Genomic DNA, 24460 nt, shown 5'->3' on the forward strand with positions numbered 1-24460 from the left:
TTTCTATTTCGTGTTTAGTTTGAGCATGGGCTGCTGCCCTCGTCACTACCAAAGTTGGAAGCAAACATTACCCGGCAAGGCGAAACACAGTTGCTAAAATTGGTTTGACAAATTACTGTCAGCAATTAGTTTTGACTATAAGTAGTTTTAATGAAAAGTAACATTTAAGAGAGCAGACTAGACATTCAAAACAACGTTCTCTCGAACGAGAATTCTGTTGATTTAAATTTCCTGAACAAGAATTTTGACATAATACATATTTGCAAATCGTCTCGGCATAAAACATTAAAATCTCATTGCTAAAAAATATTTGAATTGCTACAAGAACGAGATGAGCCTGGCTCATTAATAAAGACAATGAAACTACTACAAGAGAAATATTTTTTCTTTACTAATATTATTTTCTTTACTATTCTTACTTTATACTTAAATATTTTTCTCTTTCTCGGGGCCCTCCTTAGCCGTGCGGTAAGATGCGCGGCCACAAAGCAAGACCATGCTGAGGGTGGCTGGGTGCGATTCCCGGTGCCGGTCTAGGTAGTTTTCGGATTATAAATAGTCTCGACTTTCCTGGGCATAGAAGTATCAAATGCAAAAATGGTATTTTGGCTTAGAAACCTCGCAGTTAATAACTGTGGAAGTGCTTAATGAACACTAAGCTGCGAGGCAGCTCTGTCCCAAGAATTCCGTAGAATTTTCCACGGGAAATTCCGGAAAAGAATTTTCCGAGAAAATTCCGAAGAATATCCCGAGAAAATTTTGAAAAATTACCCGAGGAAATTCCAAAGAATTTCCCGAAGAAATTCCAAAAAATTTCTCGAGGATATTTCAAAAAATTTCCCTGCGAAAATCCAAAGAATTTCCCGTGGAAATTCCAGAAAATTTTCCGAGGAAATTCCAAAGAATTTCCCGAGAAAATTCCAAAGAATTTCCCGAGTAAATTCCAAAGAATTTCCCAAGGAAATTCCAAAGAATTTCCCAAGGAAATTCCAAAGAATTTCCCAAGGAAATTCAAAGAATTTCTCAAGGAAATTCCAAAGAATTTCAAGGAAATTCAAAAGAATTTCCCATGAAATTCAAAAGAATTTCCCAAGGAAATTCAAAGAATTTCAAGGAAATTCAAAGAATTTCAAGGAAATTCAAAGAATTTCAAGGAAATTCCAAAGAATTTCCCAAGGAAATTCCAAAGAATTTCCCAAGGAAATTCAAAGAATTTCAAGGAAATTCAAAGAATTTCAAGGAAATTCCAAAGAATTTCAAGGAAATTCAAAAGAATTTCAAGGAAATTTCAAAGAATTTCCAAGGAAATTCCAAAGAATTTCCTAAGGAAATTCAAAAGAATTTCTTAAGGAAATTCAAAGAATTTCCCAAGGAAATTACGAAGAATTTCCCAAAGAAATTCCAAAGAATTTCCCAAGTAAATTCCAAAGAATTTCCCAAGGAATTTCCAAAGAATTTCCCAAGGAATTTCCAAAAAATTTCCCAAGGAAATTCCGAAAAATTTCCCAAGGAAATTCCAAAGAATTTCCCAAGGAAATTGCAAAGAATTTCCCAAAGAAATTTCAAAGAATTTCCCAAGGAAATTTCAAAGAATTTCCAAGGAAATTTCAAAGAATTTCCAAGGAAATTCTTTTCTTTGGTATTTCCTCGGGAAATTCTTTGGAATTTCTTCAGGAAATTATTCGGAATCTCCTAAGGAAATTCTTTGGAATTTCTTCAGGAAATTATTCGGAATCTCCTAAGGAAATTCTTTGGAATTTCCTCGGGAAATCCTACGGAATTTCCTCGGGAATTGTTTTTTGAATTTTCTCGTGAAATTCTTCGGAATTTCCTCGAAAAATTCTTCGGTATTTCCTTGGAAAATTCTTCGGTATGTCCTCGGAAAATTCTTTGGAATTTCCTCGGGAAATTCTTCAGAATTCCCTCGAGAAATCCTGTGGAATTCCCGCGAGAAATTCTTTGGAATTCCTTCGAGAAATTCTTTGGAATTAACTCGGGAAATTCTTTGGAATTTCCTGGGAAAATTCTTTGGAATTTTCTCGAGATATTCTTTGGAATTTCCTCGGGATATGCTTTGGAATTTCCTCGGGAAATTCTCTGAAATTTCCTCGGGAAATTCGCTGGGATTCTTTGGAATTTCGGGAATTTTTTTAAATTTCCTCTGGATTTTTTTTATATTCCTCGAGAAAATATTTGGAATTTTTCTTTGGAATTTCCTCGAGAAAATCTTTGGAATTTCCTCGGGAAATTCGCTGGGATTCTTTGGAATTTCCTCGGGATTTTTTTTTATTTTCCTCGAGAAAATCTTTGGAATTTCCTTGGGAAATTATTTGGAATTTCCTCGGGAAATTTTTTGGAATTTCCTCGGGAAATTCTTTGGAATTTCCTTTGGAAATTCTTTTAAATTTCCTTGGAAAATTCTTTGGAATTTCCTTGGGATATTCTTTGAAATTTCCTTGGGAAATTCTTTGGAAATCCTTGGAAAATTCTTTGGAATTTCCTTGGGAAATTTTTCTGAATTTCCTTGGAAAATTTTTTGGAAATTCCTTGGGAAATTCTTTGGAAATTCCTTGGGAAATTCTTTGCAATTTCCTTGGGAAATTCTTCGTAATTTCCTTGGTAAATTCTTTGGAATTTCCTTAGGAAATTATTTGGAATTTCCTTAGGAAATTCTTTGGAATTTCCTTAGGAAATTCTTTGGAATTTCCTTGGGAAATTCTTTGGAATTTCCTTGGAAAATTCTTTAGAATTTCCTTGGGAAATTCTTTGGAATTCCAAGCGAATTCCAAAGAATTTCCCAAGGAAATTCCCCAATTTCCCAAGAAAATTCCAAAGAATTTCCCAAGGAAGTTCCAAAGAATTTCCCAAGGAAATTCGGAAGTTCCAAAGAATTTCCTAAGGAAATTCCAAAGAATTTGCCAAGCAAATTCCAAAGAATTTCCCAAGGATTTCAAAGAATTTCCCAAAAAAATCCGAAATTCAAAGAATCCCAGCGAATTTCCCGAAGAAATTTCAGAGAATTTCGAAGAAATTCCAAAGCATATCACGAGGAAATTCCAAAGTAGATCCTGAGGAAATTCAAAAATTTTCCAAGGAAATTCCAAAGAATTTCCCGAGTTAATTCCAAAGAATTTCTCGAGGGAATTCAAAGAATTTCTCGCGGGAATTCCACAGGATTTCTCGAGGGAATTCCAAAGAATTTCATGAGGAATTCGAAGAATTTCGAGGAAATTCAAAGAATTTTCCGATGACATACCGAAGAATTTCCCAAGGAAATACCGAAGAATTTTTCGAGGAAATTCGAAGAATTTCACGAGAAAATTCAAAAAAAAATCGAGGAAATTCCGTAGGATTTCGAGGAAATTCAAAAGAATTTCCTTAGGAGATTCGAATAATTTCCTGAAGAAATTCCAAAGAATTTCCCAATGAAATTCCAAAGAATTTTCCAAGGAAATTCCAAAGAAATTCCCAAGGAAACTCCAAAGTATTTCCCAAGGAAATTCCTAAGAATTTCCCAAGGAAATTCTTAAGATTTTTCCAAAGAAACCCAGCGATTTTACCGATGAAATTCCTGAAAATTTCTCTAAGAAAATCCAAAGCATATCCCAAGGAAATTCCAAAGAATTTCCCGATTAAATTCCAAAAAATTTCCCGAGCAAATTCAAAAGAATTTCTAGAGGAAATTCCAAAGAATTTCCCGAGGAAAATCCAAAGAATTCCCGGGGAAATTCCGAAGAATTTCCCGAGGAAATTACGAAGAATTTCCCGAGGAAATTCCAAAGAATCCCAGCGAATTTCCCGAGAAAATTCCAGAAAATTTCCCGAGGAAATTCCAATGCATATTCCGAGGAAATTCCAAAGAATTTTCCGAGAAAATTCCAAAGAATTTCCCGAAGAAATTCCAAAGAACTTCCCGAGGAATTTTCCGAGGAAATTCCAAAGAATTCCCGGGAAAATTCCGAAGAATTTCCTGAGGAAAATTCAAAAATACCCAGCGAATTTCCCGAGATTTTCTCCCGAAAATTTCCCGAGGGAATTCCAAAGCATATCCCGAGGTAATCCCAAAGCATTCTAGAGGAAATTCAAACGAATTTCCCGAGGAAATTCCGATGAATTTTTCGAGGAAATTTCGAAGAATCTCCCAAGAAAGTTCCTGAGGAAATTAAAAACAAAATCCCCAGGAAATTCCAAAGAATTTCCCAAGGAAATGAATTTCCCGAGGAAATTCCAAAGAATTTCCCGAGGAAATTAAAAAGAGTTTCTCGAAGAATTTCCAGAGAATTTCCCGAGGAAATTCCAAAGAATTTTCTGAGGAAAATTTTAAAAAAATCCAAAGAAAATTCCGAAAAATTACCCGAGTAAATGCCAAAGCATTTTCCGAGGAAATTCCAAAGAATTTCCAGAGGAGATTCCAAAGAATCCCAGCGAATTTCCCGAGGAAATTCCAGAAAAGAAATTCCAAAGCATATTCCCAAGGAAATTCCAAAGAATTTCCCGATGATATTCCGAAGAATTTCCCAAGGAAATTCCGAAGAATTTTCCAAAGAAATTCCGAAGAATTTCCCGAGGTAATTTCGAAAAATTTCTTGAGAAAATTCTAAAGAATTTCCCGAGGAAAATCAAAAGAATTTCCCGAGGATATTCTGAAGATTCTCCCGATGATATTCCGAAGAATTCCCCGAGGAAATTCCGAAGAATTTCCCTAAGAAATTCCGAAGAATTTCCCGAGGAAATTCCAAAGAATTTCCCGAGGAAATTCCGAAGAAATTCCCGAGGAAACTCCGGTAATTTCCCAAAGAAATTACGAACAATTTCCCGAGGAAAATCCGAATAGTTTCCCGAGGAAATTCTGAAGAATTTCCCGAGAAAATTCCAAATAATTTCCCAAGGAAACTCCAAAGAATTTCCCAAGTAAACTCCAAAGAACTTCCCAAGGAAACTCCAAAAAATTTCCCGGAAAAATTCCAAAGAATATCCCGAGAAAATTCCGAATAATTTTCTGAGGAAATTCTGAAGAATTTGTAAATATCATAAAGAGTCTCGGCTCCGTTACACGTCTGAGCCTGTCAAATAAACGCAATACATACCTAAAAAATTCTTAAATGCTTGGAAGTTCGTTTGGGTGGACCGAAGAGAGCTGATTTGTAAATATTTTCGCAAACCAAAAAAAAAACAAACAAATGGTCGATAGGAATATTTTTAGAAGCGAATGAAGTCCCATATAAAAGTGCTGACGTTATAATTATTTCCATCTGAAATGACAAACATTTAGGCGGACAGAAGCAATTCGTATGTAGTATTGGAAGGAACTGGCATGAATTTGTCTAAAATGTCTCATGGAAAACTGTTACTTAGGTTCTTTTGAATAGTTAAGCGAGAATTTCTTTTAAGTTTTGATGATATTCGTTCGAATGTGTGGAAAGAATTCTTTAGAATTCTCAAAAGAAATTTGTTAGCATTCTCAAAAAAAAAGAAAAAAACATATGAACAACTAATCTAACTTGTAATGCAATTCTTAGGAATTCCTTTAAGAAACTCGTTTCATCATTAGTTTCAAAGACTTTAAAAACTCTTAAATCATAAGATCAGAGGCGTCGCGTGATCAATTCTTCAACCTGTGCACTATTTTAATATTTCGAGAAAAACACATAAAAGGGACCTGAAATGATAAACAAATAATTTTCCAGCGCGTTTCTCAATATGTTTGCTTATTTTGTTGCATCTAACTGGTTCTTAGCTACTTCTTATTTTCTGAATTAACTGAAACTTAACTAAGCTTCAAAGTGATTTAAGTAAAATTAAAAAATACTATCATCAGAATTCGGAAATTATTGAACTGGCACTTTCAATTCTAATTTGAGTTATTCGTAAAATGAGACGAAGTTATAAATACAGAAAAGGCACAGAAAAGGAATATATAGGCTCTAATAATAATTTGTAATTAGCATGTCATATGGTCGGGGTTCTGCCAAATCGCACTGAGCGCCAACAAAAAATTACCCATTTTTCTACTCAAACTTTCGATTAGCAGATTTAATTGATCACAAATCGTATCGAATATCCCTTAGCCTCATAACCATGGATATCCTACAACAAATGTACGCTTGAATTAATATGAAATGATGTCCGTTTTATTTTTACGAACAAAATACCACAAGTCAGTCATAAAGCCGCTTGGTGCGATTTGGCTGAACCCCGACCATATCAGAAAAATAAAGTCTGTACAATAAAGAGAACAATGAAGTTCATAGCCCTTATTCTTCTCAACTAATAATTATTCTATTTACAATTTATATCTTTGATCAATATTCTGGACTGGACAGATGTCGAGAAGTTTTCCGTCCATCAGCATGGAAACTTGCTCATAAAAAATTTCATAAATTCGTGTGGACCATTGACATTTGACTTACCCCCTCCCTAAGTAAATATATTGGATTTCTCGAAAAAAAAACTTCTTTAAAAATGTTGACGCGTTTCATATTCGCTAATTCTGCGACAATATAGATTTTCATCAGAAGATGAAGTCTGTTTAAAATATGTTAATATTATCGGATACTTTAATGTCTAATATAATAGGCGTATTTGTAAACAGGTTTTATTGCGCTTATTAGCAGATGACAATTTCTGTTTAAATTGAGCTAATGTCGCGTTAGTATTATCGAACAGTACATTGTCGTCAGGATTAGTGGATGAGTAAACGGGCCATCCCATTTAACATATAAAAATATCAAAAGCGCTTTTGCTTCGCGTTGCTTATACAAAGCGGAACTTTCGTCATGGAACGCTTTGAGGAAGCAGAAATGCTCGCGCTTTACTCTTCTCTTTCGATTTTGTTTCGAGCGCGCTCTCTTCACCGAATCGCGCATGCGCTGTTTGAAGCGGTTCTCGATAGGCACCAAACCGTGCATTGCCTGTGAGGAACGCGTTGACTACCTATACATCGCCAATTGCGGTTAGAGCAGATGATCCACACATACAAAATAATGCGTGTATGATACATGCCAAAACGTTCTCGGCTGAAAGTTCCGTGTTGATACAACATGTGGTGTCGGTGGGTCGGTTCGGTATCGTAGAGAAAACTATAACGCGTCCCCATCGCAGCGTTTGGTTGCCTCACATCACATGCCGCCTATAAAAAACATGCATATTTTCCGTTTATGTATTTAATAGTCAAATTTGCATGAAACATCTTTCAAATGCACATAATTCAAATACATGATTGGATTAGAAAGACAAGAAATCTATCTAGAGTTTAAATGATGGGGATAAAATTGCAACATGTGCAGTGCACAGGTTGCACATGCGGACGCGACGCCTCTGCATAAGATTCAATAAGAACCGAATCCTGGTTAAATTCAGATTATGTAATCAATAGAATATCGACTAGAAAGGTTGTGTGCAAACGAAATGACGGCTTTGTCAAATTTCGTTCTGTTATTAGATAATTGGAAATGATTTCCTTCAAATGCATATCAAAGCATTGAGGCAAAATTCCAGAAAGCTCGATTAACTGGCTTCCTGACAATAAAAGAACAAAAATCACCAAAAATTGACACTTCCATTTTGTTATAAATAAGTATACTTGTTTAACTACTTTCGAGAATTTAGTCAAATATTTGAGGGATTTTCGCGGTATGTATATCACGGCTTAAATGGTTGTAGAACATACCAAAGAACGAACAATTATCGCCATAGAAAAGAGCACTTAGTTTTAGGTGTTTCAAAAAGTGTCATTCAGAGATCGCGTGGTATTATTTTTTTGGGTTTGCATCCTACATTTTTGATTTGTGGTTTGAACTATGGATATACCCAAACGACTCATACAGTATACGTTTAAAATCTGCGATTTCAGGATCACATATTTGCAGAAATCGAAACTATTTTGAGTAAGCACTTGCTACTAGCAATGATAACACTAGAATGATTACACCATCTCTAACCAAAAATAAGACATATTTTTACAAAATGTTTATACCAACCTGATTGCTTTTAAATTCTTGTTCTTTCCAAATCATAGTTTATAACAAATGGACGTGTTTGAAACAATTATTTTAAGTTGATAAGATTTCATATGTGTCCATAATAAGCATAAACCAAATGAAATTCTCCAACAAACCGTCACATTATCGCAGAACGCCAGTTCTACGCTCCCAGGGAACTGCTGTGGTTGTATCGCATTGTTGGAAATTGAACCACGCGCGGGCACGAGAACGAAACGTAAACAAACGCTTTCGCCAGATCGTCCCGTTCGCGGATTTCGCACTGGCGAGCGAAAACTTGCAGGCCCATGTTTTCATTTCGCACATGTCACCCACCGACAAACCATAAAATGTGGCTCGCCACGTCAACGGCAACAGGCCTGGAAGGTACACACGGTTTCGAAAGCAGCGTAATAACGAAACAAACCATAATAAAACCTAGAACTATTCTGCCGCGGAAAAGAAGGGGCCCGAGATTTAGCTACTTTTCTCGGATTCGAACAGAACGTGACTGTGGGCCGGTAAACAGACGAGTTCGTGCATGACGGCCACTATTGCTCGTTTATTTACGATAGTTGGAACCTCCTTGCGAAATTCTACAATCTTCTCGGTGAATGATGCTACCCCTAATGAGCCGAGAATACTTCCTGAAATTGAAAGTGACTCGTGTAGGTGCAGATCATAGCTAAATCAGCGATAAGGGGGCGCGTTTAAATGTCAAATATAAACAATTTCTTAAATGCAAATATAATTGATTTCGATTTTGTGTTATCAACTCGACAATCAGGATTCATGAGAAGCTACTTGACTCGGTCTTGCTTGGGTTGCTCTGGTTGATTTTTACGGTTGAGCTGTTCTGTAGCAGTCCACTTAAGTTATTCTTTTAGCACCTCAATTCCTCTTTATTAACTACCTATTGTTTACAGCTCAACAAAAATTCAACTCAGGACGATTTCAACAAAAAAAAGCCATAGCGGTTTTGTTAAACTAAACGCCATCTTCATTTTCGAAAAGCTTCATATTTACAGTTTCATAGAAAAATGGAAATAATGTGGAAACCAATTTGATGCCGACTGAGGGACAAACTCTGACAAGATTCACTCTCTTGAATACGTCACTGGTCTGTGTTACGCTGCGATTTGCAGTGATATGATGTAAATAGTTTACCTACTAAGGCAGTAGAGTTTGCGTTTCTAGAAAAGATTGCTATTGGTCACGTACGAATCGCCACGCGCGTACTTGTTTCGTACCATTTTGGGCACGTTCGGCGTAAATTTGGCGCAACTTACAAACAAACGACGAAACCGCATCAACAAGGTGCAAATTAGGCGCGGAATGGCGCACTGAAATAAAACATCAATTGATTTACTTCCGATAAAAACGAATGTTAATAAGAGCGACATTTGCTAGAGTAAAGGTTTATGTTTGCCACAAATGTCTCAATTCGGACCGCTCCGAGCATCTTATTTTGACAGAAATACTGAGTGTTTTTTTTTTTAAATTTTGTTAATATCGGCGAAAGAAGTCATTACTCAAGCTCAAATTCGATTGCAACATGACAATCCCACTATGATAATTACAATCAACATTTTGGACAAAATGATGACCGCAATGTTGTTATGCCTATCAAAACAATTGCTGGTTTTGACTTTTGCGAAACACTTCGCACTACACCACTCCCAAACATGTTTCACTCCAACAACGTGGTATGCTGCCCCAACACCACACCAATAAACCGCACATGAATTGGTAATAAACCTTCAAAAGTTTATAATTTTCGAATTACCAAAACAGTGGCCATCATTGTTGGTTAATTGTATCTTCGTGTAGGATTGCTACTGCAGCGCTGTAGAGCGCTCGAGAGAACAGCATTTCAAGGCTTGCCCCCCAAAATAATGCGCTTTTGGCTTTCGGGTCGCTGCGGGCGGTATGACCATCAACCAACTGAAAAGAAGGAAATCCTCAGTGATTGTTGTTGTTGTTGTTGTTCGACCCACGGCAGCCACTTACCGACAACATCGATTGTTGTCCATTACTCACTCAGTGACTACAGTCCGGGAAATACACTCTCGATTCAGAACGGCAAAACATCGTTACAAAACGCCAAAACAATGGTCAATTGATAGTGCGTCCGTCTAGCGCTGCAGGTTGATAAATCACCCACTGAGTTGTGAGCTGAGGTCCAAGGACAGATTCAGTTAACCTTTGGCCCACCGCGCCACCATGCCGTGACGGCGGCGATCACTGATCAGGCACAGTGTGGCAACGCGAACGACGTGTTGCTCGGCTGCGTTGCATACGGAATTAGCAGCGAACTCTAATCGAGTGACGCATCTTGTTGTCAAGTCCGATCAGCACGATTGATTAACCATCAGTGCTCAGCACTGATCCTTCGTAGAGGCGGGCGATAGCATTGACATTCACGTTGAAATGTCAAATATTTCCTAATCCGCTCGAAGCACATGCTAAGGACGGCTGTGAAAAACGTCGTGGTGATTTTTTCAAATGAGAACCGATGATCGATTTGATTTGAAGATAGGTAAATGCTTGCTACCTAATTCGGTCAGACTGGGCATAAATTAATAACAAATCAACGATGGATATCGGAAGATATTTTCCACATTTGCTTTATATTTTTTATCGTCACGAAATAAGTTTTATTGCTTAAATAAATGAAACTACAAACTAAACATAATCATGTAATCCGTTGCTTTCATTCGAGAGAGAGAAGAACTTCAGCCATTACTACATACACTGGTTTCACTTATTCGTATGGTAGGCATGTAAAGGAAATTGTTGTAAAAAATACGAAACTTTTACAGCAAAACAACGTTTAACAATGAATTTCTCAAACTTCACTTCCGCCATTAAAAAAGACGTAGAGTCAAAAACGAAACATTGGAATTGGTCTCACTTTTGTGGACAGGACTTTTGTTTCGACTTTTTATTTGTGGACCTAAAATTTTAATGCTATCTGCATCGAATCACGAGTTAACTTCTCCGAAGGCGATAAAATGTCACCTACGGGTCGTGACACAGAGGACCCTGCTATGAACCCTCTAATGACGCAGCCTATCCCATGTAGAATTAACACATTTAAGCTGAATGCCACAGACACCGCAGCACCGAGTGCATATTCCACAATCACCTGCGGGCAGACGGGTGAGTATTGGTCTCGCCATTCTCAAAGCAATCCAGTGTGCCTACAACAACGATCCGTAAGGACATCCAGCGACACGCGCCTCAGTATCCTTCACTCAATCATCAAACATCGATTTGCTTCAACGACGACGACACAAGGCAAACCATATCACGAAACCAATTAAAATCACTCACTCACTCAAGTCTGAATCGCGCCACGATCAGTCGACGTCGTGAACGTCAACGACGACGACGACGACGACTCAATCGGATTTATGCATGAATGTCTCTCACCTTGACAATCGATCTCCGTTGATGTTGCTGATTCAAATCATAAACCGGATCCTCGACGATGAGCAAACACCTTCCTTCGATTATGGGGGTAATCCAAATTTTTGCGTAATATCTCGGACGAATGTCACCAACACATCACTTTTGGAACACTCGTTCAGTATACTGTGTACAGACACGTTACGCACTTGTTTTTTCGTTGTTGTTGGCACAGTTGTTTGTCACTTTCCACCGAATCCGATTATCTTTTTTCGCTTTTCTCGCACTCTCGACGACGTATGCCAATTATTGAGGCGGGCAATTTTCCTTTTTGTTTTAGCTGATCATCACTCGTTCACTTTTCACACTATCGCTTCTGCTTTTCGCAGTAACTTTTTGACTAAGCACGAATTTTTATGGGTATGAGCGTGTGTGCCTATGTAGTCGCTTCTGTATGTAACACTTTCAATTTTCTTCTCAATCAGTCACGATTTTTCGCCTCTGGTCAAAGTATTTATGTAAAGTGGGTTGTTTTCAAATCAATATTCGTATCACTTGAAGTTTTTCTTCAATTCAAATTCGTTATTTTTCTGCTTCTCTCCAGTATGCCGAATCCAATTTTATCATACACCATGCTCTCAATTCACTAACGCTGCTGTTTGCTTCCTTTTCTCCTAATCCAGCATGTATAAATCGTGATAACAATCCTCTCGTTTTATTGTTGATGTTGGCCAATAAAAATATCGTTAGAAAAAATATGTTTGTATGTTACTCTATTACAGACTTGCAGATTCGGTTTTCAATCACTTTTGCTTCTTCGATTCACTTTGTACACATACGTGGTTCGTGCTTTGGCGGCTATGTTTGTTATTACTGTTATTTTTTATCTCTGGTACAGGCACTTCTTGGTATGTTGCTTCAGAGCGCACAGGAGCCTTCATAGAGTACGCTAAAATCACTTTCTAAACCACCGTGCGCGCAATTTCTTATTCGTTGCACTGCACACCTTATCTTCCTTTGAGTTCACCGCAAATGTTGATGGAAAAAGATCCGGAAAAATTCACTTTCAATCAAATCCTCGGTTCTCCGATCCAGAATGAGCATAAGTGGATCCCCCACTGGTTTAACCGCCTCTGCTGTCGCGGTGACCCATTTTTCCACAGCTATAGAACAATCACGATATTCCAATATTTCGGCAACTCAGCTTTGCGATCAAAACGTACAGCTTGTCGTATAGCTTAAATGAATACGCACAGTCGATTTAGAAATCGAAAACGCAACCGCAATAAAAAAAAACACAAAACCCAAATCCCAAAAAAAAAAATTATCACAAAATAACGCTAATTAAATCCACAAAGAAGGGAGCGATACTCCCCGCGCACGCGAGGAAATTCACACGCGAAAAACGCAGCGATCCCGCGAACCGCGAACAGAACGAACGAGCGAACGAACGAACGGATCGACGTCCCAAACGAAAAACGCAACGAAAACACAAAGAGGGAAACTTGATGGTGGTTGCCTAAGCGCACACACGTCAACGCGAATCAAAAGTCACTGATTGACTGGCGCGCCAGGCAGCACGATGGGGCGAGCGCTAGGCGATCGGCTGCCGCCAACGCCGTTCGCGCAAGCGAGCAATAAGCGACGACGCCGCCGACGACGGACGGATGAACCGCAGCTCGGATGAACGCTCGCGCAAAAGCCGAACAATCGCGTGCTCGCTTGTTGCTTTTGCATTGCAACGTCCACCCACCACCCACCGGACTCCGTGCTGTTTCACTGCTAAGGAAAAGCTCGACACTTGATATGACGTGAACTGGGAAGCGACGCACAGTGTCCGAATTGCATACTCTATTCAGTTAGAAACCAAAATCATTCGGTTTTTAACTCAACACTCAACTGTCACTCAGAGTGTACCTATTTCTTTTGTAGATAAGTCTGTAATAGTTCATAAAATTTTTCAACATTGTTCTTCTCAAACTCATGTTTATTCGCAAATTATAGTTTTATAAATATTCATATATTTCGGATCGATCGTAATGATGCAACTTAAAAAAAATAAAAATTTATATTTGTTCTACAAATTTCAATAGAAGTGAAGAACTGATACCTGTATCAAAATTCACAAAAGTAAAGTAATAAAAATTTTCAATGCGTTTACGCGAAAGACTTCATTTTACATACGGAAGAGGAAAGTTTATATTGTTGGATACACACCGTGGTTTACTCAGAAAATGCTTGTTTCGGCAGGAATTTGCTTTCCAATGTTTGTTTAGAAAACAATGGGCACCGAAACCGCAAACTAGGTCCGCATCAGTCTTGCATCATACACACCAAATGTATGGTCTGTATTCTTGGTTTTGTATAATGTGTATAAAATTATGGTATTAGATATACGTATATGCAATATGCATACAAATTTGATAGTTTATAACTTGGTAAGTAGTCCTTGATCAGGTCAGACGTTCTTTTTTTGCGCTGTAATTTTTCTTTCTTTTTTTTGCAGATTTTGGACTCCTAATTAATGCTGAGGATCACTGTGTAGATGCGGTAAGAAACTATTCTAGCCTTCCAGATTATTCGACCATTTTTAGGATTTTTACATTCTATGATAGTGGTTCTTAACCTAACCTGGAGTCCATGTACCCATGGGGGTACATTTGCTGGTCTTATTGGGATATCTATAAGATAAATACATAATGGCGTATTTGTAATTAAAAAAATCAACAAAAACCTAATATTAACACATTCATGTTTACTAGCTGGGGAAAACCGATCCCTTTGTTGAACGGGTCGAATTGGTTTATTTCATTTTAATGACCCATAGCTTTCAACATAATCGGATTTTTTGAAACGGCTCAATAAAGGACTTCCACACCACGGATCATTCTTAAGGTTCTGGATCTGATAAGTGCTGACCTACAGAAATGAGACACCGTTTTCCAGAACATATTTTAGTGCATAGATAATAGAGTACTTTCTCTTTGATTAGGACAATTTCATTCTTTGTCTCGACCTGTTTGCCAAAAACGTCAGGTTACATCTTTAAGTAAGTTATTCTAGAATGCCTTCTTATTAAAAAAAATGTAACGAATCTTTGGTATGAATTGTAACGTAATGTATCGCAATTTAGTATTTACATAGCAAGTTGCAGAAAATAGAAATCACTCCTGCATAATATTTCAAGTGGAATTGTGGAAATTGCTAAACGTATCTATGCAGTTTTTTCAGTGCTTTAATATTTGCATGAATTTCTTGAGAACGTTATGGTTCATACGTTCGTGAGAAATATAACTTCAAGGAAATGCGAGCTCATTTTCAAATATAGATATTTTTTATCTAAAGAGATTTATCAGAAGGAATAAAAAATAATCATAAACCATATCTAATCTTTTAGGAAACTGATGCTAGAAGAAATTCTGATAAATTTCATATGATCAATTCTCTGAAGGAACATGAATAGGAAAATCACAAAAAAATCTTGTTACTCTGGAATATTTCCTGAATTTTATGTACTGAAATACTAGTGGAATAAAATGCTTATGAAAAAAATGGTATATGTGGTAATTCAGTAATGTATAAGTGATTATTGAGCTACAATTTACAAAAATTACTTCTCTTAAATTTTGAAAAAATAGAATTGAAATTCCTAAAGTAGTTTCAGTAGATTTTCAGTGGGATGCCCTAAGGATGATGCCATACTGGGAGAGAAGAGGGGCGATTAGAAGAGTTGAGAGAAAAGCGAAGCGTCCGCGTGCAGCTACATCAATGAGCGATGTATGGAAATCGCTTATACCTGGCATAGTGGAAGCGATGAGAAAAGGCGAGAAGCGGTAGCCAAAGAGGTGAAGCAGTTCGTAGAGTGCTTTACCGCGCGAGATCGCAAAGGATCACTTCTGTATGTTTGTTGATTTGAGTTTACCCTCGTTCGCTTTTGTGTAAAATGGCTGTGGGTGAAAAGTATTGCGGGAGAGGCAAGCAACATTGTTTATTTGCAAGGGGCAACTAACTCTAAACTTTCGACAGTATTCAGAAATACTAACAAATACTAGCGAAAAACTCGTATTGACGGTAAATTGATCAAAGAGCCCTGGTTGGGAAAGCATGAAACACAACGCCACCCAGTCGATACAGTCCACCCAATTTTAGGTACCCCATGACTTCAGTCTCCTTTAAATTCTCAAGAAATCACTGAACAACTATTTTTATTACTTCTACTTTTTGAGCAATCTTTAGGACCCACATTTTGGTTAGATGGCATTTGAATTATAAAATGCAGTTTGAAAGTTTTCTAGAATCTGTTTCATCAACTAACTAACAAACGCCATAACAACCGAACTAGCAACCGTTTCTTTGTTTACCGAAAATCATGGATACTAGAAATATCACGAAATACTATTGCGAGACAATGAGTAATATTATCGCAAAGTTTAGAGTTACTTGCCCCTTGTTTATTTGTTAATAAAACGATCAATGGGTAATGTTTTCAACATAACCGCGAGTAGACGTAGGACTTGCATAAACGTAACGTATTTACATTGAAGGCCTCTTACGGTGTCATTCAAAAACCTTGCGGCTCACCAACAAAATCTTACAATTACCCACCTTCTCACTCCGATTAGCATTAAGCAATTAATTTCCGTTACACCTGATTATCCTTTTACTAGCAAAATTATCAGAGCTAAGTTTGAAACTCAACCTACATATTGATATATTATCGAATCATTTGGCGCTCATTTAGCGTCGATTCAATGAAAATTAAACTAAGTGAAAAAAAAGATTTGAGAAGAATTGAAATTTTCAATAGCTTAGTAATTAGTAGTAATTACGTTAGTAATCTTAAGTTTCAATGAAATAGGCAAATTGCTGGAGAGTGTCCGAGTCGATTGATATATAAATCTTAAAATCCATCGAAAGATAAAAAGCGCTAGTAACGTTCAAAATCTTCCTTCCAGCGTAACGCTCTCGATTTCCAAAAATCTAAATGTCTCCCAGTATAGTAAAGAAAGACGTAAGTCCTACGTCAAAAACATGAATGGAACACTGCTGGGAAAACCAGCGAGTTTGTTCTATTTTGCTCTAGATTCAAACTAGAATAGTGGTCGAAAATTTGGAATGAAACTGAATACTGATTTCTCTTTAAGCATTTAAAATTTGGATCTTAGCTTTCGACTAAGACAATTTTTAAACTAAACATTTTTAAAATACGAAAATTCAAAGTCTCGACAAAATTTAATTGAGACTTCTTTTTCAGAAAAAAAAGCCAGTTCAGATATCTTTATGAATAGAAGCCAAATAAAAACCTAATAGTCATCTTTTCTGTGAGCATTTTCAAGAGTTTGATTTGGAGCGCATTTCAATAGGAATATGAATCTGAATTCGCAGCAAAAATACTTAGGGGATACCACAAACAACGTCAAATAGTTGCGGTAGTGTTACTATAGTTGCGAGTCCCGTAAGGAAACAATGATTAAAAAATATCGTAGCTATTGGACCGTAACTAATACTGGACCAATAATTGAAGTTATAATTTTAGGTTTGAATAAAGATTTCTTGCACATCGGATGCGGTGTAGAATGTTATCGGGTTGGAAACTTTCCCGACACCCTGGGCATAGTATCCATTGTACATACTTGCCACACAAAATAAACCCGATTCTTTTTTTTACACAGGGGATGTGTTCCGTGTAGAAAAAATCAGTTCAAAATTCGAAAATCCGTGTAAAAAAGTTTTATAATTTCTCGACAAATCATGCAAAATGTTGCTCCATTTGCAGACATTTTGTATGGATTTTTTTTTACACGGCCGTGTAAAAAAAATCCGTGTAAAAACAGAATCGGGTGTAAATTCTTATGCAATGGCGGGCATAGAAAAGCTTTCAATTAATAACTGAGGAAATGCTAATAGAATACTTAGTTGAGAAGCAGGCCAAGTTCCAGTTGAAATATGGTAGTGGAGGGCAATGTATGTGATATATAAGGTGGAGGGCAATGTATGTGATATAAATATCACGATCTTCCTTTTTTTTTCCTGTTCGGGTGTGCCACTGCGACCAATTATTAGATCTATTGTAGCGTTACCCGTATCCTTAGTGTTTAAGTGCATGTCGAATTACTCCAGTGCTATTGAGAAGCAATGTAGTATCGGTTTCGATACAGTTGTTGTTTTGTTTTCTCAAGACCACCATGACAAGGTCCCGCTATTTAGACCCTTCATAGAGAGCAATCCCATTGAAGGCGCGCCCCTTATCAATAAGAAATCAATCCTTTCTTGAGAAAACAGAACAGTAATACTGTTTTTGGCCATGCATCGGAGCCCTAGCCACATCCTCGTCTTGCTTCTAGAATATCACCAGTGAAACTCTTAAAACCCGGGATTTAGCTCTGCCTACAAGACCATTTCAAGCAAGAGAATTTGTTCAGTAATAAGAACTTCCGTGTGTTCCTCTCACTACCATTTTTCACCAGTTCATGAAGAGTTAGTACGTATTTAAACCCCTAACTCGATTTTTCCAGCAATCAGTTCAGCCTAGGACCGGGTACCGTTTTTTTAAACTAATTGCTTGAAAAGTTGTTTCCGCTGCATACAGTTTAGCCTCAAACAAGAGGAATTCGAGTCTTTCAACTGTTTGCAAGATAACATTAATTATGTTTTATTTCTGACACTGCTGTTGGTAGCGGGGACTAAATACGATGAATCCTCAATTACCACAACTTATTGCCCTAGCTAGAAAAATGGATTAAGCTAGGGCTCTGTTTGGTAGATCTTACACCGCAACACACTACGTCAAAGTGATCTACCGTGTTACGGGAGTCGACGATCTTCCTTCTGCCAAACTACCGATGAAGAGGGAGGGTAGAGTATCAGTGTGGAAGTTGATATCTCTCCACTGGCCAGTGGAGCCTTCCTTAACCGCACGGTAAAATATAAATATAAAGCTATAAAGCAAGTCCATGCTGAAGGTGGCTGAGTTGGATTCCCGGTCAGGTCTAGGACATGTTTGGGTTGGGATTTTTCTCGCCTTCCCTGGGCATAAATGTATCATTGTGTTCCACAACTGTGGAAGCGCTTAATGAACACTAAGATGCGAGGCGGCAATGTCCCAGTGGGGGGTGAAATGCAAATAAGAAGAAGAAAAAGAAGTATCGCTCATAAATTGTCATTTGTGCGAGAAAAAACGCGTGGTGAAGGCTAGGGCGACCATTGTGGCATCCATTTTTGGACTCCATCGTGATTGTCCTTAACGATATTTCAAACTACGGACAAAATTATCTCAAATCCTATTCACGGGTCCGTATGAGAAGCTAGTGGTAGATAGAAGTGGACTAAGCGGGAGGTAACTGGGCGACTTGATACTTTGAATTGCTTTGATTAAAGCAGAACTCGTCATATCCTAACTCACACACAATTTGTTTGTAGAAAGTCGTCTATGAATCGCTTACACCGATGTATGTACGAATAGTCCTACAAAGCATTTTAAAACTCCACCATCGGAGCTAGCGATTTTTGGATATTTAAATTGGCGATGACTAGCTGTTTCAATAATATTAAAAGGCTTTAATAGTGTCCACAGAATTTGACATGAACAAGAGATATGAATAATATAAGTTGAATTTTTTTAGATTAATAAACACTCACTTCTATGAACATTGATGTTGCTCCGTCTCTCCTTGATGGAATATTCCTGCGCCAAGCGGGTGACACTTGAGAAAATCTTTAATCTGTATTTATCAACGACACTTGATAATCTATTGAGACTTTACTAGTTACGAATTTACATTTTTTTTAAATATTCATATAAAACACGTGACAGCAGAATAGAACGCGACTCAGTTCTCTATTTGTTCCTGCTTGAAAAATGAGCTTACTCTTCTGAAACTTAATAAGATAATTTTCAATATATTACAATGGGACAGCATCATCAAGCGCATTTTGCATATAAAAAATGTGGTTTGGCCTTAACTTCTGAGCATGCCCCGATATGGCCCATTCCTATCAGGAAACAATGAAACAGGATTCTCCGTCCTATAAAACTTGTTATGAGTAAATAAGTCAAGACTAAGTGTCCTAAAAATAAGTGAAATTTTGAAATTAATTTTCCGAATAAATAGGGTCTTCGAGCCTCATATAAAAAGTCAGTTTTTTTGTAAAATATAGCCCATAGTCCGATCAGCCCAATTTTCAATGGGAACAATGGGACAAGAATCCCCTCCGAAAGCATTTTGTTGCGAGCAAACCGAATAAAGATAAGTGCCAAAAAAGTGGGCCAGAACTTTTGCGTACATACAAACACATAGACACACAAATATTCCCTTTTTTTCTTCTTTGATAAAGAGGCTTTCAGCCCTTGGCTGGTTCACCTCTGCAGAGATATTCCCTCAATTTGTCGAGCTGAGTCAATCGGTCAATGGGTCTCCACTCCTATAAAAAGTTTGTTTTTGGAACGAACAAATAGCCTTTACGTATACGAGAAAAAGAAATACGGTTCTCTCTAGCTATTCCAATAATTTCTTGGGGACCTATTCCGTTTATTCAATGAAATTATTGTTCAAAAGATACTCCGAGCAATTACCGTTTTGATTTTAATTATATGTCACCACACATCACAATTGAAGGTCAAGGTAACTAGGGTTTTCCACCTACCCGATCAAGAATGCATAACAAAATTATAACAAGGGGAGTTATTTATTTCAGAAAAATAATGTAACAAAATGTGTTATGAAATTGGCTGGTTAGTTGTTAAAATAACAAAAATTATATCAAAATTCCCTCTAGCCGTAACATAATTATATCAGAGGTTGTTACCTTCATTTCAACATTATAACAACCGTTGCTATGATTATGAGGTACAAAAATCTACTTTCATGGTCATTGCCTACATCACGTATAAAAATGTGGTACGCTACAACGCCGGATTTCCATCCATAATGTAGGCAATTAACTTTGTACTAGCTATTAACATCGAACATTGATTCAAGTTATACTGGAAGTGATTACCTCCGCTTTTTTCCAATATCAAAAATTGTAGGCAATTATTTTGTGTAAATATACAAAACTAATGTTGTTATAATTTTGATATGAAATAAAACTGGCCGAAGACACATTTTTATCGAATTATCTAATTATAACACACGTTGTTTTTAAGGTGAGTTACGGCGGCGTCCAAAAATGGCAGCCACAATGGCCGTGCTATCCCTCACCTCGCGTTTTTGCTCGCACAAATGTAAATATTTAGGCGGTTAGCACATCTGGAAATCCTTTTTTCGTGTATGCTGCAAGTGAGCAAAGGTGAAAAACTACTTTCCGCTTTTGTCTGTCGTTTACTTTTCGAGTTATGTGCCCTTTTAAGCGCTATGTAGATTTTTAATTGGACTCCAACGCGATTCACCTTAATAACAACCATTGATAGAATTGAGTTATAATTTTGTTATGTATTCCTGATCGGGTACCCAGTTCCACTGGGGTAAGTGGAATAACAACTCCTAATTTTGAAATTTATTTTCTTAGAATTGGCTCCGATATAAAGTCCTTCCGGTCGAGCTGTTCATTATTTGCATATTTTTATTTTTATAACAATTTTTGAATAGATGAGAAGGTTTTGTACCTTTTCGAGTGTTAATTTCAAATAAATGCACTTCAAAAGGCTTTTCAATCTTTCATTTTTTTTTGTTCAAATTAACAAGTTTATAAAAAAAAAAATTTAAACATTTTATAATAATCTTTCAATTATGTATGAATTTATACAGTATATGTATTAGAATCTCACATTAAATTTTTTTGTATTATAATCTTGTAACCTTCTGCATATGCCTTGGCTTCACACATAACAGTAACATTGGTAATAGGGACGTAGGAAAATTTGTGAAAATGCTGCAGTCACAGAACGATAATTGTTATATTTCTGCCATTTTCTTGCAATAGGACACGACACGGTGCAGCGTTCGGTGACAGACCTTCATCGGGGTCTCCCTTCGTCACTCGTCGTCTCTTTTTCCTTCCGAATTGCAGCAAAGAAAATTGTGGAAATTGCTTTCGCCGTTCTTCATCAACAGTCGACGGCAAACGTTCGCCTCTGGAAAAGTGTTGTTGAACTTTCACGTTTCCCGGTAGAAGCACCTTTGCTTGTTGGTGGAACGAATAAAATCTGCGCAATCCCATCGTATCGAACCGAACGATGAATGAACGATGCAAATATGTGCTTCGCGTCTCGTTACCAAACCACCTACCCGTTTCGCGTGGTCGACGTCGCCGTCGCCGTCGTCGTTCGTCGGACCAATCAATGCAAAGCACTGCTTCACTGCTATAACTGCTGCTGATGTTCCTCTGCTCGAGGCGGGAAGGGAGAACGCCGCCGCCACCGACGACGGCGAGAAGAGCGTTGTTCATGCGGGCTGCCTTGAGCAGATGATGACTTGAAAACTTGACCCACTTTGGATGCAGGCGAGCCTCACCTTAACCGAGTGAAGCTCTCGGTCGGAACATCGCATCGCCGCGCGCGCCGGGTGGCGGACGGAACATAAGGTGAACCCATACTACAATCATAATAAAAATGCGATTGAATGAATACGTCATCGTTTTGGTTCGCGCTTTGTGCTGTCGGTTCGGTTGATATGGGGGAGCATTGGAGCTGCATCATACTTCACTCACTGAGAGGCGGTTGTACTATGTCTTCTCGTTTAGTCCAATGAGTAAGTGTGTGAGCCTTTTAGTTGGATTGTGATTAATGTTCCTACGGTTTCTGATACGAAGGTTACCGTTTGTTACGTACAGTAGCGAAGTATGTTCCACGTTGGCCTTTCCTTTCGAGCTAAGGACATTTTGAACCGAAGATATGGACAAATGATTAATTTTGTTGATCGATGAATATTTGCAGGACTCAATATTCGACCATCTATTGCAATGGGCTCTGAACAAAAAGCACAGCTCTATAAGGTATGTAGAAGCGTCTCGTACCGCTTCAAAAACGCGTCAGCTTACCAATACAAGTGCCAAAGGTAACTAAAAATAGTGGCAGCGAAGAGGTTGATGGAGGAGCTGCACAATTTCGTGGGCGGAGGAACAACTTCCATGAGAATGAGAAAGAGATGGTCTAAAGGATCTTAAAGGTGTAATGAATGATTACAAAACGGTTGAGCTGAGGACCGATAAATCGATGCACGCAAGAACGTCGGCATAATTCTCACAGGCTCCTCTGAAGCAATAGCACATCAGAGTAGTTCCATTAAACCATAAGAAGCAGGAAAATGTACGTTTGGAAATGGAAAACACGTTAATCTTTGAAGAGGACAATAGCGTTACTTGGAAACAGAAATCCTGGCGGACTCAAGAATTACACAGGGTGAAGGATGGAGTACCGTGGTAGTTCACCCGGAGAAAAAGTAGCTGTATATATTTCAATAGCGGATTCTACGGTACGTAGCGCGCAAGGTGGATTGATAAGGTGATGATCATGATGATGATTATGGTTCCGCCACATACCCCTACAAAGGTTTGAGTTAGACGATTTATCTTTAAGATAATAATTTGAATTTAATTTTTCAACAATTTAATCAGATTTGCAAAACAAAACAAAAACGATCTGATTATCATCACAGATATAAATTTCTTAACTTTCCATTACTATCCAGCAAAAATATTAAATGTAAAAAAACTGTTTATTTCATCTACAGATTCTCATAAGTATCAGTAGTGATGCTTCGAGTGCATAAAAATGCAAAACTTGTGATACCTCTCGCACAGATTTCAAAAGTTCCACCAAGAATCGCGTTTCATGTTATTACAAGTAACGTCAGCCACTCGAAAGCATTAATAATAATCTAATAAACTATGTCGTTGTTAACAAAATTAAAACTTGTGTTACCGCTCCGTCGATATCAAAAGTTTCGGTATCAACCGCGGAAACCAAACTACTAAATAGCATATTACTAATCCGCATAATCATTGAAACAGCTGAAAAAGCGCAAGTCTGTACATAAATTTAAAAATCATTCATATCTGCTTTACGCGCACGAAACTCAATCTTTTGTAGACTGCAAATATAAAATCCATCATCATCATCGAGGCGAACAAAATAGTTTATTAGTGCCTCAATAATTGAAAAACACAATTGCCCAAACAAAATATCCGAAGGTCTAACTTCGTCAATAATTAATTAATAACGTCAACAATAATTAATGATTTTTAAAAAGTCAACTAAGTAGCTGCTTAAAATACAGCTTTTAGGTGTCAAACACAAAGTCTCTTGAATTGTGATAATGTCGTTGCACGTTTGATATGTGTAGGCATCGAATTGAAATCATTGATACCTTGTATTGTAAGACGATTTGCGGACCCTTCGTAAACTGCGTGGTTGGCGACGAGCAGCCAAGGACCGAGCTGAATGGAGAAGACTTGTAAATGAATGAGAAAGCCGTACTGGAGAAGGCCAGCGACACTACACCCAACCCAAAAAAAAGTTGGCATTTATAAGGCTAATTTGTCTATTTAGTTTAATTTGATCTAATTTGTTAAATTTTGTCTAATTTGTCTAAATCGTCTGATTTGTCTAATTTGATATGATTAATTTGACTAATTTATATAATTTGCTCTAATTTATAGTGAACTTTCTCTAACTCGATGTCCTGTAACTCGATATTTTCCCTTACTCGCTGAAATTTAAAGTTCCTTGTGTTCCTATGTTCCCTCCGTAAGTCGATACCTCCCTTACCCGATAATCTTCAAGTCGAAGTAAATACCCAATACATTTTCATCTTGCTAACTCACATGCACAATATGTACGATGTCGGACAATAATGTCGGGCCATTTGGCTGAATCCTGTTTGGCCGGCGAAAACCATTTGACCGAATATCGTTTGGCCGAATAGTAGAAAAAAAAACTTGTATTGCGAGTAGTGAAAAGTGAGTCATGAGTAGCGTTTAGCCGGAATTAGAAGAAGTGTGCAGCGTGAATTAGAAATGATTTATCATAAAAAATAAGATGTGAGAAGCAGGTAGTGAATTGAGAAATGAGAAGTAAAATGTGAGAAGTGAGACATGAAAAGGCAAACTTCTCCCTTTTCCCATTTTTCCAT

General features: G+C 37.5%; 1 protein-coding gene across 3 annotated transcripts in view; it reads right to left on the reverse strand.

Moving 5' to 3' along the window:
• The window catches only part of LOC134208685 (ecdysone-induced protein 74EF-like), a 717955-nt gene extending 705001 nt beyond the window's left edge, over positions 1 to 12954 (reverse strand). The window contains exon 1 of one of the 3 annotated variants that reach the window (XM_062684484.1): positions 11415 to 12954. The gene's annotated coding sequence lies outside the window, so the exon portion shown is untranslated. The remainder of the gene's footprint in view (positions 1 to 11414) is intronic. The other 2 variants (XM_062684485.1, XM_062684486.1) reach the window with 2 other exon arrangements.
• Between the last annotated feature and the right edge of the window lie 11506 nt (positions 12955 to 24460).

The sequence above is a fragment of the Armigeres subalbatus genome, chromosome 2 (assembly GCF_024139115.2).
Source record: "Armigeres subalbatus isolate Guangzhou_Male chromosome 2, GZ_Asu_2, whole genome shotgun sequence".
Classification (NCBI taxonomy): Eukaryota; Metazoa; Arthropoda; class Insecta; order Diptera; family Culicidae; genus Armigeres; species Armigeres subalbatus.